The 6000-nt window shown below is 49.4% G+C and overlaps 1 long non-coding RNA gene across 1 annotated transcript in view; it reads right to left on the reverse strand.

Moving 5' to 3' along the window:
* Nucleotides 1-5731, reverse strand: part of LOC136309555 (uncharacterized) — a 28416-nt gene extending 22685 nt beyond the window's left edge. Inside the window, exons 1-2 of the long non-coding RNA XR_010726301.1 lie at nt 5669-5731; nt 2463-2532 (exon numbers count right to left, since the gene is read on the reverse strand). This is a non-coding gene — a long non-coding RNA (uncharacterized lncRNA). The remainder of the gene's footprint in view (nt 1-2462; nt 2533-5668) is intronic.
* Between the last annotated feature and the right edge of the window lie 269 nt (nt 5732-6000).

Consider the following 6000-nt stretch of genomic DNA (forward strand, 5'->3'; position numbering starts at 1 on the left):
GAGAGAAGCCGTTGGGCACCTGTGCTGGTGGTGTCTGCAAGCCCGCACCTAATCAGCAAGCTCCTTCCTTGCCCAGCAGTCTGACGACGGCCAGGGGTCAGGGGGGTCCTTCCTTCTTTTACTAATCGCTGTTGGCTCCTGGGAAGCAGTGTCATGCCTCCCTGAAAGGAAGCTGAGTCATTCCCAAGCAAAGAATTCCATTTTTGTTTTGTTTTAGAAAACGATGTCTTAGAGGATTCTAGATAGGGACGTGGAAGGAACTTCATCCCTCTTGGCCAGGGCAGCCTGCAGCTTCCAGAATGCTTGGTTGCTGTGTCATTCCCCAGAGGAATAACAAGGAGAAATGCCATGGGCTAGAACAATAATCACAAGAGCAGGTCGTACATATCTGGCAAACACCATGTGACACGTATGTCTTCAATGTTGTTTAATCCTCCCAGCAGCCCAATGAAGTAGCTCCTATTTAGTTCCAGTCTAGAGGCCAAGAAATATAGGGGAAAAGGCAGTACATGTCAACAACTGACTGAAGGCAAAAAAAAAACCCCAAAACACCCAACTTGTAACATCTGCTCATTTCTATGGGCTAAATCTTCACTCTTCATGGAAGGTTTTAATCTACCAACCTGACATTGGTGACTGCAGAGCTGGGAAGATTTACACACCATCGGTTTTCTGGAGTGGGCTCCAGCACAGGCTGGACAGAGGTTAAGTCACCTCCTCAAAGTCGCAGAGCAAGTACGTGATAGAGCTGAATTTTGAAAACAGGGCTGATGGCTCCAAAATCCACACTCTTAAGCACTAAGCAAGCATGGCCAGTAGCATCTAGAAGGGCCCTCTCTGATTATCAGACTGTTTGAAAAGTTTATTTTAATCAGGCAATTTCACAGATAACCACAACGGCATTTGCTGGCACTGATGAAGTAACAACACATCTTGATCGTTTCTGTCTTCCCCCGACCTGAGATAGCACCTGTGTGTTGTCGATATCCATAGACGTTAGTAGAATTTTACTGAGTTTAATCAACTGACATTAAAGGGCGTGGCATGGTCTTTGGTGAAGTCCTTGGAAGACTGAGGGTCAGTGTCCTAGAGATGGGGCAGTGGGAGAAGCCTGGCAGAGCGGAGTGAGGAAGACCTCGGAACGGACTTTTCCCATTAATCTTTTTCCCAAGGTTAGTCCTGACTCCTAGGCTCAGAACTCTAAGTGGAGCATAGTTGATGACACCCCACTTGTTGAGAACTAGTTTCCCTTCTTTGTGTAGCATTAGGCCACCAGTGAGTCACTCTGGTGTTTGGCTTTCAAGTAAAAGGTGGAGGCAGGAGAGGCAGGACATCCTTTGCAGATCGATGCTAACAGCTGCCCAGGGTAGAACAGCAAAACATAGCGTCTCTCACTGTTGGGTTTCTAGACCCAGGAGTTGGTTTGCAATTCACTGCCTTCAAATCGAAAGCCTCAGCAGGCATGCATCAATTTAGCTGGGCCAGACCGAGCATGTTTACATACAGGACCCTACTTGACCCTTGTCAAAACCCCAACTGGACAGTTTTTATCCTCATTTCTCAAAGGGAAAACTCTGCCGTTAGCGTATCCTTCCGGCTTGGCAGGAAGTCTCCAGCCCACTCAGATAGTTCACCTGGAAAGACTTTGATAAAAGGGAGTGCACCCAGAGGGCAGGCAGAGTACAGAGCAGGAGCCAGAGAAGCCATCTGGGGAGGGGTGGCAGCAGGGAGCCCTTGCTGCCCCCTGCCCCAGAGTGGTGGGAGGATGCAGGGTGACCGAACAGCAGCCATGAAGGGAGGCCACGTGGCTGGAGCCATGCCTTCCCTGAGGAGCAGAGCCACTGGCAAAACCCCCACCTGGCTGGAAGGAATGTGAAGGATAAACACCCGAACCTCTCCTTGGCATCAGCTGGAAGCTTGGGGGCTAAGGAAGGGGTCCTCGCTTCCTGGACACAGAACAGGACAAAGAATGGCTGAGGCTGCATCTGAGGGGACAAACTGAGAATAACCAAAACGTCACGTGACTTTCCCAAACTCTCAGGGAGCCCTTTCCAATGGTGAGGGAGAACACAAGCTTCTCAGGATGGAAGAAAGACCCTGGGAGACGGACCAGAACATTTGGGGCTTTGAACAAGCTACTCTAGTGGCTGAGGCCTCTGTTTCTTCACCTCTAAAATGAGACCTTGGACTTAACCATAAGACCCGGCCACTCGAATAATTATAATTTGTTAGCTTTCCCCAATTGCTACTAGTCACACCACGCCTTGCTGAAATTTGGATTTGATTCCTCTCCCGTCTTCTTTTTTCTCTTTGACTATAAAACGCCTTGGGCATATTAACAAGAAACAACAGAGCAGTATCACAGCATGAAAGCTTCTAGGTCGCCATGTGGCAGCCCAAGGCACGGAACGGTGAGACATGGAGAATTCCCGATTACTCAGACGGCAGCAGGAGGTACCCACCTGGCCTTGCTGTTGCACGCAGGGTGTGGGGGCTTCCAAGGGGCTGATGGGGCTGGCGATGCATGCAGCGCTGGGGGGCGAACGGTGGAAGGCTGCAGACACACACACGGGCTCGCACGCACACGGGCTCACATGCACGCACACACGCACACACACGGCACCACCATCTCTACCTTTACACTCTAAATCTATGCAAGATTTCTGAGTGTGTGTTACAGTGATCAGTGTGTGCCACATCGTGATTTGTTACTACTATAAAACCACGTCCACCCTGGCACCTGGGGGCTCTGGCCACACAGAGTTCCCAGGGTTACTGCTATAGAAATCAGGTAAATGCAGGTGGAAGGGCATGGCCCGGAGCAGCCAGAGACAGCCTCCTTCCTCCACTTTTGAAATTGTCTCCGATTTTCTCAAAATCTTTATGACTTTTTAGCTTTCTCTTTATCCTTGCTTTTTTAGATGCCACATCCAGTGTCCCTCAACATTTTATTATTTTTGTTCTAAAATATCACATGTTACAAACGAGGAAAGAAATAAGAGAACGCTCAGTTTTTCAAGCACAATGAGGTGGAAATTGCCTGTGGCTGGGTTGAAGGTGACCTGAGAAGGGGTTTCGGTGTCCCCTGAACATGGTGAGGAACAAGCTCCTGGGAGGAAATGTCGGTGTCCACCCAAAGCAGAGCTGCAGAGGCCCTGAGAGCCCAGTCGTCCCCCTCCCCACCGTCATGAGAGCATCCTGGGTGACAGCGAGCGTGGCCTGGGACAGAGGCAATTGAAAGTGTATCACTGTTGGGGGGGGGGGCGGAGATAATGAAACATGTACGTTTGAGCTTGGGAAGGGGAAGCTCCACTTGCCGAGGGGGTGGGAGTCACCAAGCTGATAGGTACGCTCTTTGTGAATCTGAAACTTAGAAAGATCTGAAGGCCAGCAATAGGATAATAGGGCACTTTTGATCCTAGTCGTTTCAAAAATGCGTGGTTAAAAGGCCTATCCGCTTGGGTTCTGCACCGACCAGGATGGCCCGAGATGGCTCCCAAAAAGCAAAAGTATAGCAGCCGGAAGTCATCATCAGCTGGGCACTAGACTGCAGAGAGGGACCTGAAGTGGCCTCCCTCTGCAGCGTGGTGGCGGGAGCCCCCGGGGCTGGTGGCCTTGCTGAGCTCCGACAGCCTGAGCCTGTGACAGCACTGACACCGTCCTGCGTCCGGCACGCTCTTCTGAGGATGGGTGATTGATGGCGAGAGCTCAGAGGCCCAGGACCAAATGAGTCAGCAGCAGGGAGCAGAAGCCGTGAAACAGGGATTTTCTCTTGAATTCTTGCTTATTTTGGGACAGTCTGATGCTCTTCTCAGAGGGAGCAAATAAAGTGTTAGTGGAGGGAGTCGGGCTTATGTAACTCATTTCTAAAACAAGTGGGCGATGTCACTGAAGGCATCAACACCTTCATTACAGAAGTTAAACAGAATTGATGCAAACACAGCTGGCCTTCTTTCAATGTAGGCTGATGCTATCCTTAGCCCTGCCACTAATTAGCTGTGTGAATCCGGGCAAGCATGCTGGGCCTCAGTTTCCTCAAATATAAAATTATGGGGTTGTTCTTGGCCATGCCCCAGGGACTTTCCAGATCTGACATCCCTCAATTCTCCTGAATATTTAATAATGATAATTTTAGGAATAGTTGCAATGACAATAGTTGTTAATATTTATTGAGGGCCTTCTGTGTGTCTGGCCCCATCCTAGAGGCTTTAAAAATATTATATGAAAACATATGATCTCATCATTTCCTCCAAACAACCTTAGGAGGCAGACAACATGATTATCATAACTTTGCATAGGAAGAATCTGAGATTCCAAGAGGTTAAGGTCCCTGGACAAAATCATGTGCAACTAGTACATAGTTAATTTGGTCAGGGTCTCAGTAGAAAAGAGAGGACATGTGCAAGGGGACTTGGCTGAGAATAATTGAATAAAGGGGCTCTTTATGGAGGTGTGGGCAGAGCTAAAGGAATCAACAGGGGATGACCAGGCACCAGGACTGGCAGCAGCATGAAGCTGAAAGGGGCCAGGGGAGGAAACAGATGTCATCGGAGCCTGGTGAGGTCAGGGGCAAAGAGGAGCCACCTGGCAAGAGCTGTAGTCACTGAGGAGCACAGCCACCACCAGAACCAGAAAGAACTGGGAAGAAGGGAGAGGAGTAAATATCCCCACCTCTCTCTCTGCCAGGGAGGGAGAGAAAGAGAAAGGGAGAGAAATGAGAAGCATCAACTTGTAGTTGAGTCACTTCAGTTGTTCACTGGTTGCTTTTCATAAGTGCCTTAACTGGGGGCCTCCAGCTAAGCCAGTGACCCCTTGCTCAAAACAGTGGCCTTGGGCTTCAAGCCAGTGACCTCTGGGCTCAAGCCAGTGACCATGGGATCATGTTGATGATCCTGTGCTCAAGCTGAATGAGCCCACACTTAAGCTGGTGACCTGGGGCTTTCAAACCTAGGACCTCAGTGTCCCAGGTCGACGCTCTATCCACTGCACCACCACTGGTCAGGCATCTCTGTCTCTTCTTGCCTTCCTATATCCTGCTAAGCCCTCTCATTGCCTGAATCCAACCAAAGCCAGAGGGCAAAGGAACCTGGAGTGTAGTCCAGAGGGCTCAGCCTCTTGATGCAAGGATGGGGTAGATAGGAGCACAGATTGGGTCTATGGATAATAAGCAGCAGAGCAGAGGCAGAATTACAGTCCAGTTCTTCTGCATCCAGAGACCTTGAACCTTCTTATTAGGTCCAGCTTGGGCAATACATGCATAATAAGCATATTCTAGACAGGATCCCTGGAGCTCGGCGAGCCCTGACTTCACAGCCAATGCCCAGCTAGCTCTGGTTGTCAATGTCAGTGGCATCACATCAACTCACTTCACAGCAGCCTGGCTGCATTTGAAGCTCTTTCCCCTGGACGCATATCACTGGTTATCAGTGCTACAGAAATGGGCATATGGGGGTGGAGGGATATTACTTGCATCTTTTCTATAAATACTGTTCAACTTCAGAATGTAAGTTCCCAGAAAGAAGAAGGTTCAGATATCCACACCCACAAGGAGATATACACTCTTTAGTTTACTGTCCTTTGCATAGGAACGTGCATGCCTCAACCCACCCCTCACCCACATCTCTTTCTCCTCCATCCACCATCACACACACAGGACCCTGTGGCTCACCGCCATCAGCCCCTTTCTGAGCGGTCATCTCGTGCACAGGCTACTCTCTCTGCCTGCGGTGACTTCTGTCCTCACTAGCTGAAACCAGATTTCTTCTCCCGGAAACGGATCAAAGTTCACCTCTCCCCCAGGAAGCCTTCCTCACCTCCCTGTTCACTCTCTTATCTCCATTGCTTTGCACTGACTTCTATCGCAGCACTTATCATCATGTTGTAAAGATTTCTGTTTGCTTCTGCACTGGACTGTGAACCCGTGAGGAAGTGTTAGTTAAAAACAAACAACAACAACACAAAAGAAAAAGCACTTGCTAACATTTATTTAGCACTTACTAT

Source organism: Saccopteryx bilineata, chromosome 6 (assembly GCF_036850765.1).
Source record: "Saccopteryx bilineata isolate mSacBil1 chromosome 6, mSacBil1_pri_phased_curated, whole genome shotgun sequence".
Lineage (NCBI taxonomy): Eukaryota > Metazoa > Chordata > Mammalia > Chiroptera > Emballonuridae > Saccopteryx > Saccopteryx bilineata.